A 19,856-nucleotide genomic window follows, 5' to 3' on the forward strand; every position below is an offset into this window, starting at 1 on the left:
GGATGCTAAAATCAGGTCAGACCTGGGCAAACCAAGGGTGTTTGATCACCCTGTCCCAGATCAACCACCTCAGAATCATCCAAGGAGGCTAGGCAAAGATACTTGGTTTTATACCTCAGGCTATTGTTCTTAACCCTGGCCTCATATCAGAATCCTCCAATGAGCCTATTTATCTGGACTCACTCCAGATCAATGGAATCAGAGTCTTTTTGGCTGGGACCTGTGCATTGGGATTTTTTTTTTTTTTTATTGGCACTGGGGGTTGATCCCAGGGGCTCTCTACCACTGAGCTACATCCCCAGATTTTTTTTATTATTTTGAGATAGGATCTTGCTAAGTAGCTGACCTTGAACTTGTGATCCTCTTGCCTCAGCTTCTGGATTTACTGGGATTATAAGCTTGTACCACTAAACCTGGTTCTGGGAATTTTTTTTTAATGAGCATCAAAGAATAAAATCCTGCCCTTGGGATTAAGATTCAGAGATTCTGGGCTTGGGTCATGCTGGGAATCTGTAGGCATTTTTAACAGGTTTCCCAGGGAGTCTTTTGCACACCATGTTTTGATAACCACTGAATGCTTATGTGGACATTCATTGGACACACTTTCTCTGAATGCCTTATATGAGATGGGCTCTGGAAACACATAGGGAAAAAACAAAACAACAACAACAACAAAAAAAAAACTTTTCATTTCTCCAGGCTCCCAAATTCAGTAGGGAATAAAGACCTATAAATTGTTCCAACACAATGTGCTATGATTTAGACTAAAAAATGGGTCAGCCCCATCTGAGTGGTTACAGTACTCAGTTTCCATAAGCCTAGCATGCAGACTAAAAATGGAGCCTATTATTTGCCATTCCTCCCTCTGAAAGATCAGATTTGTTTCCACTTTCTTTCAATCTAGGCCAACCCTGTGACTGGTTTTGGCCAATACTACATGGCAGAAAGAGTGTGTCCAGGGCCACGCCTTAAGAGATGTGGCTTCTCTTGGAAAGCTCCCTCCTTGAAGCCTGACACCATGTAAGAAGGTTGGCTACCCTGAAGCCACCGTGCTATGAGGAAGCCCAAGCTACCCATGCGGAAAACAGCAAAAGACAAAATAACATGGTAATTGTTTTCAATCACTAAATCTTGGAGTGGTTTATTATACAGCAATAGCTACCAACGTCCCTCATCTGAGCCAGAGACAGAATGACATTTCATACCATTCTGCCTTTCATTAACCTTGACCATCTTTGGATCCCTCCAGGGATCAGACTACAGATATCTTACCTGAAATAGCCTCCCAAATCAGTCTCCACCTCCATTTCCACTCCTATTTACCCTCCTCCCCCCAAAAAAACCCCCATAAATCAGAGTATATTAATTCTCCTTTAAAACCTTCAATAAGGGCTGTGCCCCCAAGGTGCTCACCTATAATCCCATCTGCTTGGAAGACTGAGACAGGAGGGTTGCAAGTTCAAGGCCAGCTGGTCTTCAAATAAAATAAAAAGGGCTGGAGGTGTAGCTCAGTGGTAGACCACTTGCCTAGCACATACAAGACCCTGGGTTCTATTCCTAGAACTGCCAAAAATAAAAAAAAATTTTAAAAAGCCTTCCATGGTTACCCATTGTCTTCAGGATAAATACTGATAAGGTCCCAGGTTGACCTCAGCTCCTGCCTTTATTGAGTTCAGCTTCTACTGCTCTCTCCCAACAACTCTGAGTTGCAGCCACAGGGATTCTTTCTGTTCCTAGAACACATCAAACTCTTGCCTCGGGGTCTTTGCTCTTGCCATTCATTTGGTGTAGCTTTTTCTACTCCCTCCTTCTCGCTCTAACACACACACACACACACACACCCTTCTTCATAACAAGTAGTGCCTCCCTAGGAAGTCTCCCCCAGACACGCCTTCCCCCACCCCCACATCCTCCAGCACATTCTCCTGCTTATTTGTACCCAGCATTTATCATATCTAAAAATATCTGGTATATTTATTGTCTGATTCTTTACTGGCTCCAGAAAAGACAGAAATGTTTGTTTTTCTATTCCATCCGTACCCCACCTAGCACAGAATGGGGCTAAGAGTTTGCTGAATTATCCATCAAATGAAAAAAAAGGAAGAAAAGAGGAAATATGGAGTATGGGGGGCTGGGGCTGGGGCTCAGTAGTAGAGCACTTGTCTAGCATGTGTGAGGCACTGGGTTTGAACCTCAGCACCACATAAATAAATAAAATAAAGGTACTGTGTACATCTACAGCTAAAAAATGTATTTAAAATTAAAAGAAAAGAAAGAAATATGGAGTATGGAAAGAACACTGACATTGTAGGAGCCAGAAAAACCTGGCTCCTGCTGTAACTCTGCCCCTGCCTTCCTGTGAGCAAGCCACTTGACCTCACCTCATCAGGAACCTTATCCCCACTAAGTACACATGGCCAGTGCTGTCTACATGTGCTGCGCTTTGGAAGTTTTTTACATATTTTTGTTTATGAGTCCCCATAAGTATTTTGAAAATGTTATGTCCCTTCTTTAAACTGGGTAGCTAACCCAGGGCCTCATGCATGGTAAACAAGAGCTCTACCTCTGAGCAACACCACCAGCCCCTGTCACACATTTTTAAGTTAATAACTAAAATTATTTTTCACAAGCTAAAATAGGTTCCAAGACCAAGTTCTCTGGCATAGTCTTTGTTAGAGACATGCTTTAAATATATCTTCACCCAAACCTTGGAGCTACAGATTTAGCTTGTTCAGTTTACAGGAAATATCTACCATATAATCCTGCTGGCAAAGCCACTCCTCACTGTCAAACCAACCAGCCAAATTAGATGGATTTTTTCTATCTGTAAGAAAATACACAGTATTTTTTAAAAAGTTTTATAAATGTGTTCATTTGCATTCCCATGACAACAGGCTTATCGCAACTCTAATTGTACAATACATAAAGAGCTAAATAACTTAAGGTTAATAGAAAGACATCACGGTTAAGAGCCCCAATTATAGAGGAGTTCAAAGTGCCTGAGTTCAAATCCTGATTTTATCACTTAATAGCTCTATGACTTCAAGCAATTCACCAAACCTCTCCATGCCTCAGGAAATTCATCTGTTTAAAAAAAAAAAAAAAAAAGATCAAAGTATCTATAGACTTGGTTCTTTTTCAGTAAAATTCTTCAAACAGTGTCTAGCATATAAATAGCATCAAACAAGTATTTTAAAATAAAATAAATACTATGAGCTGGGCCTGGTGGCACAGCATGTAATCTCAATGACTCAGGAGGCTGGGGCAGGAGGATCACAATTCCAAGGGCAGTTTTGGCAACTTAGTAAAACCCCATCTCCAAATAAAATAACAAGGGCTGGGAATGTAGCTCAGTGATAGAGCACCCCTGGGTTCAATCACCAGTGCTGCAAATTGAATTAAACTAAACTGAATAAATAAATACTATGAGTCTGTAGTGAGGAGTGACCCTTTCTATTTTATTTTACTCTTTTGCTTGCTCTCTCTCAGGAACAGAGCTTCTCCAATTGTCCTTTTGAACAATATGTCACAGAAAGATTGAAGATGGATAGAGGTGTGCCTTTTTTTGAAAAGCCAAAGAAGAGAAACAATGAGAACAAAATTGAAAGGAGAACTTAAAAGAATCCAGAGAAGAAGAAAGCATTTAAGAAGCAGTACCTGTGGAGGTTGAGGATCTGGAAACTGGCTCCTTCAAAGCCATCAGTTGCAGGATGACTGGCATATTCCACACACCCTCCCCAGGCACATGCAGAGCTAGGTGGAATTCCTGGCAACCCATCTACAACTCTGTCTCTTACATAAGAAAGCACATGGGACTGCAAGTTAGCAAGAAGAACATCTTTGAATCTGCTCCAAGTTATACAAATGTAAATTATTCATAAATTTCAGCGCTTTTATTAGAAGGAACAGTTAGCAGTGATCCAGTGTACAACTAAGGACAAAATGTTAATTGACCAGGACATGGGACAACTCAAGAGGCTGTTCATGAGCAAACCATCACAAGGTCCTAAAAGAAAATCTTATTTCCTCATTAAGGAGAAGACCCCACTAGCCTGAAAACCTCTGTCAACACCTAGACCCTGTGCATTGGTCACACTTTTGAAATGCAAATCAGGGCCTTTGGTATAAAGTCCAAGTTCATTAACAAGGTTCACAAAGGCTTCCTGACCTGAGACCTATTTTTCCACTTTCATTTCTTGCCATTCCCTGCAATACACCCTATATTCCAGCCTACTGAACCCTGAGCAGTTCCAGCTCCCACTTTCCACTAAGCCTCTTCATAAGCTTCTCCCTCTATTAGAACATCTTCCCTTCCCAGTTTGTTCTCCTGGGGAAGTCTGAGTACCCCTCTGACCTTTACACCTCCTCTGCAAAGCCTTAGTGGGCATCTATCTCATACCTGGTGCTGTGCTAGGCCCGGCAGAAACTATGTGAAAGAAAGCAGGCATGGTAGAATTAAATGCCCCTCTTAGGCCCCTCAGCAGCCTCTGCTCATGTCTAAAGTATATTCTTTGTATTATAACTGTCACGAGATGTGAACATCCCCAAACAGAACTTTTGTCTTACTTATCTTTGAATCTCTATTATCCCAATCAATGGAATCCATCAATAAATATCTGTCAGCTTCATTTATTCACAAAAGATTCGCCCAACAGTTTTACCCTAGAGACATACAAGGTGCTGGTAACATAACTGTGAATTAACAGACATGAACTCACCCTCTTGGAACCTTGCAGTCTCGTGGGATGAACAAGGCACTTGATTGAATGAATGAGTGGATAAATTAATGAATCAGAGAATGTGCTCCTCCCCACCTGGCTGAGGCAGCCCAAAGCTGAAGATGCACAGGAAGTGAAAAGACTAGTGTCTTAAGTAGTTGAGGGATCATGATGGCCTCACTTTCAGCCTTTCTAGTACCAAGAAACTTAAGACAGGAAAGAGTCAGGCAAAGAGCATGGAATTTAGAGTCTGATCTACAAGACTGAATTCTAGATCCATTACTTACTAGCCATGTGACTTTAGGTAAATAAATTCCTTAACCAGTGTTACTCCATTTCTTCATCTGAAAAACTGGGATAACATCATAACAGGTTTATGATTTTGTGAGATAATGTATTTCAAAGCCTTTGCCCTGCAGCCAGGCAGAGTTGGTTTTAAAGATTTAATGTGCAAGTTCAGACACACAGGAAGGTCTGGACCCAGCCCTGGTTCAGTGTTTTTACCTCCAACCAGCTGCCAGTGCTTTCCCTCTTCGGTGCCATTTCCATACCTTCTGGCCTCCCTCTTCCTCCACCAGCTCCCTGCATTGCCCAGTTCTGTGTTTACAAGTCCACCTAGGTGCTTTCAAGGCCAGGGGTTGTGGCAGGTATCTTACAAGCCTAAGACAAGGGAGTTGCCAATGAGGGGTGTGGCAGGAAGGGGTTCAAAGAAGAAGGAAAGAGCAGATGTTTATCCAGGCTCCATGATATGCCCAGCCTTAGTACTTGGCATGTTTTGTTTCTTGCCACCTTTGTAAAAATACCATTTTACAGACAAGGAAACTGAGGTCCAGGAAGTAAGTGGGAGTTGTGGGATATGGCAAGTCTCCCTGTGACTCCAAAATAATTTTCTACCCTGCCACACTGCCTACCAGCTTGTAGATGATCTTTAAATGTTTATGGGTAAATTTCAGTTTTCTTAATCCCAGGAGAAGCAGAAATAGTGTTTCCCGGTCCCTAGAGAATCCAAGTACACACTCACAGAGGAGGAAGAAACAAATGAATAATAATAAATGAATGAGGTAGTGAAATCCCTCAGATGCTCAGACCAGGAAGGAGGAAACAAATAAGCCCGGGAGCTGCCCTGCTGGAAGCAGCACAGCAGACCCTGTGGTCGCCAGTGCCCAGGCGGGAGCAGAGGTCTGCCGAGTGGGAAGGCTGGGAATCTGCTCAGTTGAAGGTAGAAAAAAAATGGAGTTATAACTGAGGATGGTGCTCAGCAGTAGACCCTTCACCTAGCATGCTTGAGGCCCTAGATTCATCCCCAGCACTCCTCCCCAAAATTGGGGGTTCAGGGATGCTGGGAAGAACTGATGGAAGGAGAGAAAGCCAGCGATTGAATAGGACAAGGAAGGGGCATTACATTACCTGGTCATCTCCCCCATCCTCATGTCCCTGGAGGAAACAGTCCCCTGACTCCTGGCCCAACTGCTGCCAACTTTTAAAACGAAAGTTGCAGGACCCCAAGCGGCCACTCCAGGCTGCTCCGGAAGCGGGGTTAGGAGGGAGCACCCAGCCAGACTTGGACTATAGAGTCCAGGGACTTCCTGCGCCGCCTCCAGTGGACACCCGGACTCCCTCACCGCCCCAGGCAGGACCTTACCTCGGGTGGCCGAGGTAGGGGCGTCTCTGGCAGCACAGTCCGGTCACCGAGTTTGAGACGACCCGGGCCACCGGGGCTGCCAGCAGCCCCAAGCTCCCGCCCTGCCAGGCTCTCCCAGTTCCCACCCCTCTACCGTCCAGACAGGTTCCCCAGGACCCAGCCCAGGGGGAGGGAGTCTGAGGAAATCCCCTCCCGGGCCTGGGCCGGGCCTCAGGCTGGCTTTGGATGAATGAATCCTCCCCCTCCGCCTGCTTAGATCTGTGTCAGGGAACCTGTGACGCCTCCCTGTGCCTTCTCCAGGGCGCTGCACCCTCTCCACGCCTCCTCCAAGTCCCACAGTCCAGTTGTGTGTCTTGGCCCCTTGCCTTGCACTCTCAACCCTCGGGGGAGGGCCTCATGGGTGGTCTCTGTCACTCTGCACTGAGTTGTTCTCTGGTGTGAAGCCTGGCCTGGTACTGGGCACTGGACTGGGGTGACTTGATCACACACACACATACACACACAGAGACACACACACAGAGTCAAAGCTTAATCACAAACCCCCTGAGCTCTGTCCACCAAAGGTTGTGCCTTGTTGTGCCTTGGTCCCTGGCACACGGACCCAATTTCTGGTTATTCATTCAATGCATTTTGAGACTGGTTTGCCTTGTGCCAGGCCCTGAGAATGAAGAGGTGGATTAATGTGTTTGCTGCCCTCCTACTCTACTGGGAAGGCAAAGAATGAGGCACAGCAGGGACCAAGGAGGACTCCCCTGTGGAGGAGGGTTCTGGAAAAGTTCTTAGAGTAGATAACATACAAAATAGACTACTAAAAGTTCAGAGTGTGAGTGAGGAGTGTCAGATCCAGAAGGACCTGGTATTCCTTGCTAAAGAGCTCAGACTTTATCATCTAGGTATTAGAGAATCATAGAGAGGTTTTAAACACAGGAAACAAATTCTCAGGTTGCATTTTTTGTGTGTGGTGATGGCTTTGTGGATGCCAAGCAAGTGCTCTACCCTGAGCTACACCCCCTCCTCGGATTGCATTTTTAAATGCCACATAAAGAAGGGTTTGAGGGACACAAAAGTGAAGTAAGAATACCAATCGGATTGTTACAAAAGTTAAAGCAATGATAATGGATGATGTGGGCCTAACCCAGGGCACTGGATGGGAGTGAAAAGAAGGGATGGATTCAAAGGATGCTTAGGGAGTAGCACTGATGGATTTGAAGAATAAGGAATTCAGCAGCATGCCATGATGCACACCTGTAATCAAAGCGACTCTGGAGGCTGAAGCAGGAGGATTCCAAGTTCAAGACCAGACTAAGCAACTTGAGACCCTGTCTCAAAATTAAAAAAAAAAAATACATATATATAAAGGACTGGGAATGTAGCTCCATGGTAGAATACTCCTGTCTTCAATCCCTAGTACACCCTCCCCCACAAAATAAAATAAGTAAGAAGTCTGGGATGAAAACCAGGTTTTCAACTTAAATAATTGACTAGGTTATAGTTAACCAAAGTGGGAATGTCAAGAGGAAAAGCAGATTGGGAATTTGAGAAAAAATAAATTGTGTTCTGAACTTGTTGAGTCAGGGACACCTATGGGGATGTTCAGGAAGCAGTTTCTCCAGGGAGACATACGAATTATGTATCACTCAGGGACCCAACAAGAAGAAGAAGGTCTATTCCAATAAACGGAAAAAAAAAAAAGTTAATGGAGTAACTATTTACAGAGATCTGGGAAGGGTAAAGGAAGCCACAAAGAGATGTTGAATATCCAGGAACTAGCAACAGTGGGAAGCCCTTACCACCCCTGGGTCTAAAGGGACAAGAAAAAGAAACAGTGTAGACAGAGCCCATTGGGAGCTGGCATTGTGGACAAGGGTCCTGACATGGCTTCCACTGAAGAGGGAAGTGACCACTGGTGGATCAGAGGGGAACAAGAAGAAATACTCAGCCACTCTCTCCTACAACTTTCCTATTCCCAGACTCAGATGGCACCAAAGTAGATGAGAACTGCGGGGACAGTAGTGGGCTGCAGGGGGAGCCCAGGATATGACCTGGGGCACTAGAGATGGACAGCTGAGGCTTTTGGCAGGGAGCTTATATCTACATATGAAGAAGTTGCACTCTACTTCCATTTCTAGCTAAAGTAGGCGGCAAGAAGCCAGGCACAGTGGCACATGCCTATTATCTCAGCTACTCAGGAGGCTGAGACAGGAGGAGGCAAGTTTGAGGCAAGCCTTAGCAATTTAGCAAAACCTTGTCTCAAAATAAAATTAAAAAGGCTGGAAATGTAGTTCAGTGGTTCAGAACGCCTAGGTTCAACCCCTAGTACTCTAAAAATAAAATAAAATAAAATTTAAAGTAAGCGACAAGATTACCTACTAGGGATCAGAGGAAGAGAGGCTGGGTGGAAGCTTGAAGGCATTTGCCAACTTTGAAAAAACAGCTGAGAGGGGAAAGAAAAGGAACCTGTGCAAGATACCGGACCACAAAGAGATGCTGAGAACCTAATCGGAGTGGCACAATTAAGAATGAAAGACTCAGGGACACTCAAGGAGTGAGGATATCCTGTCCTGAGTAATGTGTTAGTAAGGTCAGTACAATGTGGGTAAGACCCAAAGTGAAAATCACCAACTCATTCCACTTCCAGACTACAGGCTGTGCTGTTATGTGAGATGAAAAATGTCTATGGAAAGAAGGTATACAGAAAAAAAGAGAGAGAAAGGGACTGTTCAGAAGGGCTATCAGCAACCATCGATATGCAAAGAGCATCAGGAGGCAAACACTGGCAGGGCCTCGTTATAGAACTGTGCTGGGGAAGGTGGTTATGCCAACACCTACTCTCGTATCCAGATATCTCTGGCTCACAGACATACCACTCATTGCTATTCCAACTCTCCACCAACCTTTCTTGTTAGGATCATGCTCAATAAGCAACTTCCTAATTGTGATTTGGCTTCCTAAGTTGTATGATTTCAGACAGAAAATATGTCTTCCCACACCCAATGCACATCCTCTTTTGACAGCAAAGCCCACAACTTATTTATCTCTCTATACCCAGCAGTCAGAACAGGACTTGGCGTTATTATTATTATTATTATTCAAAAAAGTATTTGCAAAACAGATCTGGGAAAAGTTGGAAAATTTGTAAACTAATACATTTTCATTTAAAGTTTGTACAGCATTTTCTTTCTTTCTTTTTTAAAGGTGCTTTTCTTGGTATTACCCTGCTCTGTGAGAGGCAGGCCATAGGTGTTTCAGATAGGAAAGTGATGTGCCAAGGTTACACAACAGATAAACTGTACAAATTCAACAATGTAATTTACTTGGAGAGGAAGAACAAGAAATTGACCTAATTGATATGTGGTCTTCAATTTTATGAAGGTGCCCATGAGAAGCAGCAGCTTCCTTCTGCTCTACATCAGAGATCTGGCCCTGATTTGTGTCCCTGATGGACCCCTGAAAACTTTTAAGTTGAAAAGGCAAAATAGAACTACAAACTAACAGTTATTTAAACTATGTGCCAGGCTATTATTTTCATTTTACAAGAGATGAAGAAAAATGATGACTATCATCCAGCCCCTAAGTATCTGAACCCAGAGAACTTGGTTCTGAATATGAACTGTTAACTGACACCGTATACAGCCTCTGATGTCCTCTATAGGTCCAGAAGTGGGAAGAGACTTGCATGAAATTCCAGTAGGAATTTACCAACAACTGGATCACTGCCCTGCAGATAGAAGATAAAATAGAGAACTGTGAGGACTGGGCTCAGAGACACTCCTGGTGCCCTTCTGCAATGCTACTGATAGCCTACCTAGCCACCTCAGAAGAATCTAGAAATTAAAACCATTTTATTGGGGGAGAAAACACCAGAAGGCTATCTTCTGGAGGCTCTTGGGCCTTGAAAACTGGGAAATGGGACCTTTAAGTCCTGATTTGTTAGGAAAGGACTATAATAAGTTCTGTAGCTAGGCCACCCTCTGCTTCTCAGATGCCATGCTGAGTTGCAGGTTCTAATCCCATGTTTCTATGTTGCTGGCTTGAGGACTCATGGTCAAGGTCTGCAGGACCCATAGTCTGGTCTTCAGAGATGGCCCCATGGGACAAGTCTGTATACTTGCGGGCTGAGCCACGTGACAGATGAACAGGGTAACATCGCTGGTTGGTATCCATTTTGGAGAGCACTGCTTGGGGCAGATCCACATGGCAATGGGCTGCTAATGCCACCAGATAGATGAGGACATCACTAAGCTCTTCCTGAAGGGCTGCCTGTTCCCTCAGGGGCCAGGCTTTGGGACCAGGCTCTGCATCAGACTTCCACTGAAAGAGTTTTGCCAGTGTTATGCTCAAATTTGGGACCCCCCAAAGACCACCAGAGACCCAAGATCGATGTAAGCAGCAAAGAGGTGTTTATTGCGAGCTAGCTCGGTCCTCCGCGCGCACACACAGCAACTGGTGACGCTGAGAGGCCCCGAACCCAGGGTTTGCAGCAGTTTTATACATTCTTTGGAGAAGGCAGGGACTTCACATACATCATAGCATCTCTTAGCAAATCATCACACACCGTGGGAAAATCAAATAACAACACTAAAACATGATTAGCACATTCATTGGCGGGAACAAGTTGGGTAGGGGTGATTGGTTACTACAAGAGGGGGATTCATTTGAACTGATTGGTTTAAGCCAAAAGGGGTGTACATGCTGAACTACATGGTTTCCCAGCACCATAAACTACTGGGAGGGTCATCTGGCATCCTGGGTATTTCCCTGTCTCATGCTGATTGGTGGCTGCTAGGGGGTTGCTATGGATCCCCACCTAGCCTGACTGAGTCAGGGACACCTGGCGCAGCAGATCTCTCCTGTTATTTGTAGATAAACAACTTAGCAGGGTGGGAATGTGCCTAGGAGTGCTCTGTGGGTTTTTCCAAGGACAAAGGTGATGTCCCTTCCTTGGACAGGCTTTGCTCTGAGGTAGAGGCTGGTTTTTCACCAGCTCTCCCACTTCCCTGACCAAGGCCAGTAGGAGGTTCCCAGGCTGGTGGAACTGATCCCAGTCCCGTCTGCCGCAAACTCTGCATGGAGACACCCGATGTCCCCTGTTGTCCGGGCTGAAGCTGAATGAGCTGGTGGCAGCAGCAATACCCCTTCTCTCAGCATCCCTCTGCGGATCACCTCCAGCACTAGACTTGCTGCGCAACCCGCTACAGACGCCACTGCACAGAACTCCACGCCAAGCTTCTGTACAGCATTTTCTTATAAACCTCATTCATGTGAATCAGGACCTACAAATCAGATTAGTTCTGAGACATTAACAGAGTTGTGTTACTAGTCTTGCAGAATTCAGAGGTTGACCTTGGACTTGTGATTTCAAGGAGATCATATTTCTTTGGAATAAGCAAACCAGTCTTCTTCCACACCATCTCTGTCCATCCAGCCCACCGAATAAAGCCCAGAGAGCCTTTAAATTTCCTCTGATATTTCTGTGGGATTCAGGGCAAAGACATGAGCAACTAAGAGAAGGGAGGTGGTAGGATTGGTTAAGTTTGGGTGCTAGAAAGGCCAAGGCCAGGGATCCTTCTAGCTCACCACAAGCCCCTTTCTCTGAGAGCTGCCCCTATCCACACCACCCTTCAGGACTGAATACTGCCAGTGTATTGTGTGGTCAGCAATAGTCACAGTAATTAGATGAGGGGAAAATATTTGACCCAGGATGGACCAATTTGTTTCTTACCTAAAAACCTGCAACTGGGACAGAAAAACTCTATTTTATCAATTCTTATAAACAAAACTAAAGATACTAATTCAGGGAACTGCCCAGTAAGGTCACCCTTCTGGCACTCTGAGTTTGTCACTGTCTTAACAGCCGTCACAACTTATCTCTTTCTTTTCCAAAGGACTTGCCCTGGGATTATGAGTTCCTCAAGAACATAGCCTTCTGTTACATCTTCATATGCATAAAACTGTGCCTAGAATTTGACACAAAGTATGAAACAACTGTTGAACTCAAACTGGAGAGCATAGAATGGTTGCAATACCAAGGTTCTTTATCTACTGGACTTAAGTAGAACACTATAGCAGATCTTTTGAAGAACATATTAATATTTACAAAAATTGGCTAAGGTTGTTGCTCAGTGGTAGAGTGCTTACCTGGTAGGCACAAAACCCTGGATTTGATCCCCTATTTAAATAAGTAAATAAATAAATAAGAAGGAGAAGGAGAGAAAAGGAAGACAAGGAAGAAAGAAGAAAAAAAGAAATGGACTTAAATTGGGTCATATAAATCCAGACATTTCAAAAACATGATATAACAGAGATCACATTTTCTGACCACAACGTAATTAAACTAAAGACTGATAATGAGGGCTGGGGTTGTGGCTCAGAGTGCTTGCCTCTTCCACTTGTGTGAAGTCCTGGGTTCAATCCTCAGCACCACATAAAAATAAATTAATTAAATAAAGGTATCATGTCCATCTACAACTAAAAAAAATATTTTTAAAAAAAGACTAAAAAGGAATAGACATACACACAGGAGCAGTGATACACACCTGTAAGCTCAGCCACTCGGGAGACTGTGGTAGGAGAATCAAAAATTCAAGGCCAACCGCAGCAATTTAGTAAGACCCTGTCTCAAAATAAAAAATGAAAGGTACTGCGGATGTGGCACTGTGGTAAAGCACCCTCTGGGTTCAATCTCTGGTACCAAAAAAAAAAAAAACATACACTTATATGAAATAGCTAAAAGAAGTGTCTAAAATAGTATAGAGACAGAATGTAGATTAAAGGTTACCAAGGTTAAAGGCAAGGGTGAGGAGGGTTATTGATTAATGGTTACAGAGTTTTCCTTTAGGGTGATGAAAAAATTTGAAAATATGTAGTGGTGATGGCTGCACAATATTGTGAGTGGAATTAAAGCCACTGAATTATACACTTCAAAATAATTCTAATGGCAAATTTTATGCATATATGTTTTATCAGAATAACAAAATTAAGAAAAACACAAAAAAGATAAACTAAAACAAAAAGTGATTTGGAAACTAAATAGCACACTTTTAAATGATCCATGGTCAAGGAACAAATCATAATGGAAATTAGGGGTTTTTATTGTTGTTGTTGTTGTTGTTTGTTTTTTGTTTTTTTAGATAAGGTCTCATAAATTGCTCAGACTGGACATGAACTCGTAATCCTCCTGCCTGTCTTCCGAGTAGCCGGGATTACAGGCATATACCACCACGCCTGGTTTTGCGGTTTTGGTAATCAAACACAAGGCCTTGCACATACTAGGCAAGCATTCTACCACTGAGCTACAACCACAACCCATAATTAGAAAATACTTAAAACCCACAATGCCATATTTAAATAATTTGTTATCTATTATTATATAAATAATTATGCCCAAACTTGGTGACTTAACAAATAGTCATCATTGTTTATGCCTCCCATGAGACAGAAATTTAGAAGCAGCTTGGTGGGATGGTTCTGCCTCAGGATCTCTAATAAGATTGCAGTCACCTGGAGGCTTGCTTGGGGCTGAAGGATGTGCCTCTGGGGTACTTATGTTGATGGCAAAACAGTACTGGCCACTGGCAGAGGCCATCCCTCTGTTCACTGGCCTCTACTCAGGACTGCCTGAGCCCAAGAACACGCTGGGTGGTTTGCCCCAGACTGAGTAATCAGTGAGTAATCGATAGTAACGTGAAAGCCACAGAGTCCTTTATAATCTATCCCTGAAGACTCATTCATCACTTCTGCCATCACTGGGACCAACCTCGATTCACTGTGGGAGGAAATCATATAATGGAATGAATAGCAAATGGTAAGGATTATTAAGGGTCATCTTGGGGGCTTGCTGATACAAGTAGTAAAATATTAAAAGCATTTTTTTCTTTAGAATTAGAAACAAGAGACAAATGGCTGTCATTACTATTTCCATTCAGTATTACACTGTAAATCCTATACTGTGCACTAAAAGAAAAAGCAACGGAAGAGTGGGAAGTATAGCTCAGTGGTAGAGTGCTTGCCTAGCATGGGCAAGGCACTGGGTTCAATTTTAAAAGTTTCCATTCTAAAGTATTGGAAAGGAAAAAAAAAAACTGTTTGCATGTATTATGCTTGCCTATGTAATCCATCCCCCCACAAAACTATGAACAATTTTTTTGAATTGAGAAATAATAATTTAGCAAGTTTGTTAGACTTAGGATCAATAATTAAAAGCCTATTGAATATCTATACACCAGCAACTAGCATAATATAAAGATCTTTTATATAAAAAGCTTTGTAACATTTTTAAAAGATACTATTGACAATATTTTCAAAAATTATAAAGTGCCTAGGATTAATTCTAATAATACTTTACAAAAGCTTTCTGAAGAAAATTAGTTAACTTTATTGAAAGACATAAAAGAAGACTTAAGTAGATGGAGAAAAATACTTGCTCTGGTTTGAATCTCTTTCCCAAAGTCATGTGTTGGAAAGTATATCCTCATTGCAACCATGTTGAGAGGTGAGTCCTTTGAGAAGTAAGTTATGGGGGCATCTACCTCATGAGTGGGTTAATGCTATCTCACAGGAGTATGTCAGTTATCCTGGGAGTAGCTTCTTGCTTAATGTTGCTCTTGCTCTTTTTCTGTCTCATGATCCTTGCCCTTCTGCCATATGCCATGGGATGATGCAGCATGAAGACCCTCACCAGAATCCACCACTTAATTTTGGAACTACTGGCTTCCAGCACTATGAGAAATATATTTCTTTTCTTTAGTCCTACCCTTATGTACAATTCTAATGCATCAATAAAAAAATGGGAAAAATATTTTCTTTATAAATTTCTCAGTCTATAGTATTCTGTTATAGCAAAACAAAACAGCCTAAGACAATACTACATACAGGAATGAAAAACTCAGTATCTAAAGACGTCAACTATTAACATACTTAAAAGGGATTTTTGTGCAATTTGACAAACTTATTCTAAAAATCATGGAAGAGAAAAGGACCAAGAATTATTAAGATACTGTTAAGGAAACAGAACCAGTCACAGAGGTGTGCCCTACTAAATTTTGCCTTAATAGAAAACCGTAATAATCATATCAAACACATATATAATGCTTACCATACAATATTTTTCTAAGTATTTTTATTAACTAAGTTATAGTAATTAAACTACATGATTTTGGTGAAATGATAAATAGACTAACAGAACACAACAGAATGTAGAAGCAAACCCATACATACATAGAAACTTGATATATGGCAGAGCTAGCTTTTCAGATTAGATTGGGGGAAAGGTGTCTTATAAACATCACAAATTTGGGGGCTGGGGTTGTAGCTCAGTGGTAAAGCACTTGCCTAGCACGTGTGAGGCACTGGGTTTGATCCTCAGCACCACATAAAAAATTAAAAAATAAAATAAAAGTATTGTGTCCATCTACAACTAAAAAAAATTAAAACAAAATGAATCACAAATTTATTTCTCAAAGTTCTGGACTGTAGGAAGCAAAAGACAAGTCTCCAGCAGATTTAGAATCTGGCAAGAGACCACTTCCTAGCTCATGGACAGCTGTCTTCTCACTGTGTCCTCAAGTGGGGCAGAAGGGACAAGAGAGCTTTCTAGGATCTCTTCTAAGGGCACTAATCCCACTTATGACCTAATCACCTACCAAACACTCCACTTCCTAATACCATCACATTAGGAGTTAAGGTTTACTAATAAATGAATTTGGGGGGCATAAGAACATCTAGTCAATAGCACACATCTCTCTCTCTCTCTCTCTCTCTCTCTCTCTCTCTCTCATACACACACACACACACACACACACACACACACCAAAAAAACAAGTTCCAAATAGAACAAGGACTTAAGACAAAAAAAAAAAAAAACTTAAACCTTTTGAGGAAAATGTCTTTAAGAACTTTGGGTAAAAGCTGGGGATATAGCTCAGTTGGTAGAGTGCTTGCTTTGCATGCATAAGGCCCTAGGTTTAATCCCCAACACCACCAAAAAAATTTTTTTAATTAAAAATTTAAAAAAAAAACTTTGGGTAAGAAGAATTTCTTAAAGATATTAATAAGTTGTATACTGTGATATTGTGAACTATATACTTGAGTTTGGTCTCTTTGCTGGCACAAAGTCCCTAAATCTCTTAAGTGATAAGTGCCTTTTTTGTCTAATAATGAGATAGCTGGGAGCTTGGGGATCCTAGATTGGCTGAGGATAGGGGCTGGTTGTCAGAGGAACCAACCATATAATTAGACTGAAACTTCAGTCCCGTACCCCTTTCCCCAACCTCTTAGCAGGAGAGAGGGACTGAAGTTTGAGTCAGCCACCAGCGATTTAATCCATCATGTCTATGCAATGAAGCTGCCACAAAACCCCAAAAGGCCTGGGTTAGGAAAGCCTGCAGGATGGCTCACCCAGAGAGGGTTTAGAAACTTTGCTTCTTTTTTCCCATACCTAACCCTATGCATTCCTTTCATCTAGAGGCTCATCAGCATTCTTTGCAATACCCTTTATAAGAAATGGGTAAATGCAACTAAAGTGTTTTCTTGAGTTCTATGAGCTGCTCTAGCAAATTAACCAAACCCAAAGAGGAGGTCATAGGAACACTGATTTAGTCCATCACTCAGAAATATGGGTTACAGCCTGAGTTTGGGGATTGACATGTAATCTAGAGGGCAGTCTTATGGGACAGAGCTCCTAACCTGTGGAATCTGTACCCTGCTATATCCAGATAACATCAAAATTGAACTGAATTATAGGACACCCAGCTAGTGTCTGCTGCAGAATTGATTGTTGATGGGGAGAAATCCTCATGTTTTTGGTGACTCTAGAGATGACCTAGCCTGAGCTGCGTTGACCATGTGGGAATAGGAAAAACATTTAATTCCCCACCCCATATCTTAAACAAATGTCAACATAAAATAACCACTCTGCTTCAAGGAAATAAGAAAATCATTCAGGGGCTGGAGATGTAGTCCAGTGATAGAACATCTGCCTAGCACATGTGAAGCCCTGAGTTCAATCCCCAGCACCTCAAAGAAAAAAAAGAAAATATTTTATTCTGAGCCACGTAACTGATAGAGCATGACAGTGATTGGGAGACCCATGTCTGAGATTGGGGTCCCTGATGACTTCATGGCTGTTGCATGATTGGTGACTGGGAAAGTTTCTATGCAAAGGTGTAAGATGCCCAGTTGCTATGGCAATGCTTTCCATGGGGAGACTCTGTTGTGAGAGTCTTACCAGCTTTGACCTTATTCTTAGGCACACAGCTCCTGGGAATGAAGGAACTTCCTTGCTAAGGTAACCACAATGTTTTACCAATTCCACTACTCCTGAATCTGCCCGCAAATTAATACTTTCTTGAGAGCTGCACAATGCTCCTAACATTGCAACTGTAGAATACAACTGAGGAAATAGCTATATACTGTTGCTAACTCTGTAACTTTCATGAATACAAAAAATAATGCTTGAATAGTCTTTAATCTGATTAATGACACATATATAATAAAGATTGTTGGTGTGATTCTTTAGACCTGCTTCTCCATCAGAGAGCAGCGCTCCACCCGATCTCAGCTTTATCTTCAAGATCTGTGTGTGTGACTCTATTTTTTTTAATCTCCCATCACCCCTCGCCTGAACCTGCTAGTTTGGCTGCAATGGTTGCAACAAGTAACCACAGCCCAGGAACAGGATTCAAATTGCCTGGAATGACATGTTCTGCTGTGGAAGTTCACTTGAATTTTATTTTATTTTAGTTTATTATTTATCTGTTTGTTTTTTCCATTCTGGGAATCAAACTCAGAGCCTTGCAAATAAATATTAGGCAAGTTTTCTACCACTGAGTTATACCCCAGCCCTGAACTTTCATAGTCATGGAACAAAGAAGGTCATAAATCAATATATTCAGTACACTTCCCTACCATGCACAAGGCCCTGGGTTCAATGTAACTATATTGGTGGGGACATCAAGTATGTAAGAAATCTCTTCCTGAAGTTTCAGATGTTCTGGTATTTCTAGCTTTAGGGTTATGAAGGCTGGAGATCTGTTAAGCTTAGTGGTACATTCCAAGTGTTTTACCTAATAGTCATGAGTATGTTAGGTCAGATACAGAAGTTGAAAGTAAATGGTTGTTAAAGGGACTAAAACAGCTCCAGATAATATTGGTTCTCAACATTCCATCCATCCACAATCACGACATTCTAGAGAGCCAAGGTCAGTTTGTCAGATCTTTAATACAGATGAAGCTTCTTCAGAGAACTTCAGTTCACACATGCTATTAAGGAAAACAGTGACAAATTCAACTGGGCTGGGGTTGTGGCCTAGTGGTAGAGCACTTGCCCAGCATGTGTGAGGCACTGGGTTCGATTCTCAGCATCACATATGAATAAATGAATAAAAAATAAAGGTCCTTCAACAATTTAAAAAAAAAAATTTAAATAACATCTTTGGGAAGCCGGGTACAGTGTTACACACCTGTATTCCCAATAGCTCAGGAGGCTGAGGCAAGAGGATAGCAAGTTCAAAACCAGCCTCAGCAACTGTGAGGCACTAAGCAACTCAGTGGAATCCTGTCTCTAAACAAAATATAAAAAGGGGCTGAGAATATGGCTCAGTGGTTGAGTGCTCCTGAGTTCAATCCCCAGTACCCCTGCCCCACCAAAAATTAATATCTTTGCGTAGGGGATTACTTTGGTACACTTCCCTTCCATGCACAAGGCCCTAGGTTCAATTCCTCACAAAGGAAAAAAAATTCTAAGTAAAAAAAATAACATATTTTCATGAAAACACATCAAAGAGAAAGAAAACATAGTTGACTAGAAAAATGAGCAAAAGACATTTTATAGCAAAGAAAATAACTATGGCCAATAAATATCCATAAAGATGCCCAACCAAATCATTCCTCAGAAAGATACTAAATGTCTAATGAGATACTATGTTTTGTTTTCTCTTTCTTTCTTTTTTTTTTTTTTTTTAATTTTTGAGACAGGGTCTCACCATATTTTCCAAGCTGCTCCCAACTTCAGGGGCTCAAGTGATTCTCCTGCCTCAGCCTCCCATGTGCTGAGACCACAGGCACATACCAATGCACCTGGATAATTTTTATTTATGCATGTATTTTTGCAGTGCTGAGGGATTGAACTCAGGGCCTCATGTAAACTAGGCAAGGACTCTTATTGAGCTACATTCCCAGCCCTAAGTTTTGTTTTTTAAATTGACATATTTTACATATCTATTAAGTACCACATATTTTACATATCTATTAAGTACCACATTTCAATATGTGTATAGGTATACACTGTATATTGTTCAGATATACTGTGCATTTCATATTCACTGTACTGAAAACAATTTAAAAGTCTGACCATACTAAGGTTAGGGATGATGCAGAGCAACAACAATTCTTATCTACCACTTTGAAAAACAGTTGGACATGGATCTCAGCAATTAAACCCTAGGCATAGACCTAGAAAAAAATCCATGTACCCATATACATGGAGATATGTTCAAGAA

At 42.0% G+C, this 19,856-nt stretch overlaps 1 protein-coding gene and 1 pseudogene across 4 annotated transcripts in view; both read right to left on the bottom strand.

The window, feature by feature from the left end:
- Positions 1-6,482, bottom strand: part of Rhbdl2 (rhomboid like 2) — a 51,154-nt gene extending 44,672 nt beyond the window's left edge. For 2 of the 4 annotated variants that reach the window (XM_071617699.1, XM_071617697.1), the window contains exon 1: positions 6,361-6,448. The gene's annotated coding sequence lies outside the window, so the exon portion shown is untranslated. Of the gene's footprint in view, positions 1-6,360 lie in introns of all 4 variants that reach the window. The other 2 variants (XM_027937350.2, XM_071617698.1) reach the window with 2 other exon arrangements.
- Positions 6,483-10,338: 3,856 nt separating this feature from the next.
- Positions 10,339-11,617, bottom strand: LOC139707370 (dCTP pyrophosphatase 1 pseudogene; annotated as a pseudogene).
- Positions 11,618-19,856: the final 8,239 nt, after the last annotated feature.

Source organism: Marmota flaviventris, chromosome 10, assembly GCF_047511675.1.
Source record: "Marmota flaviventris isolate mMarFla1 chromosome 10, mMarFla1.hap1, whole genome shotgun sequence".
In the NCBI taxonomy this organism is placed as follows: domain Eukaryota; kingdom Metazoa; phylum Chordata; class Mammalia; order Rodentia; family Sciuridae; genus Marmota; species Marmota flaviventris.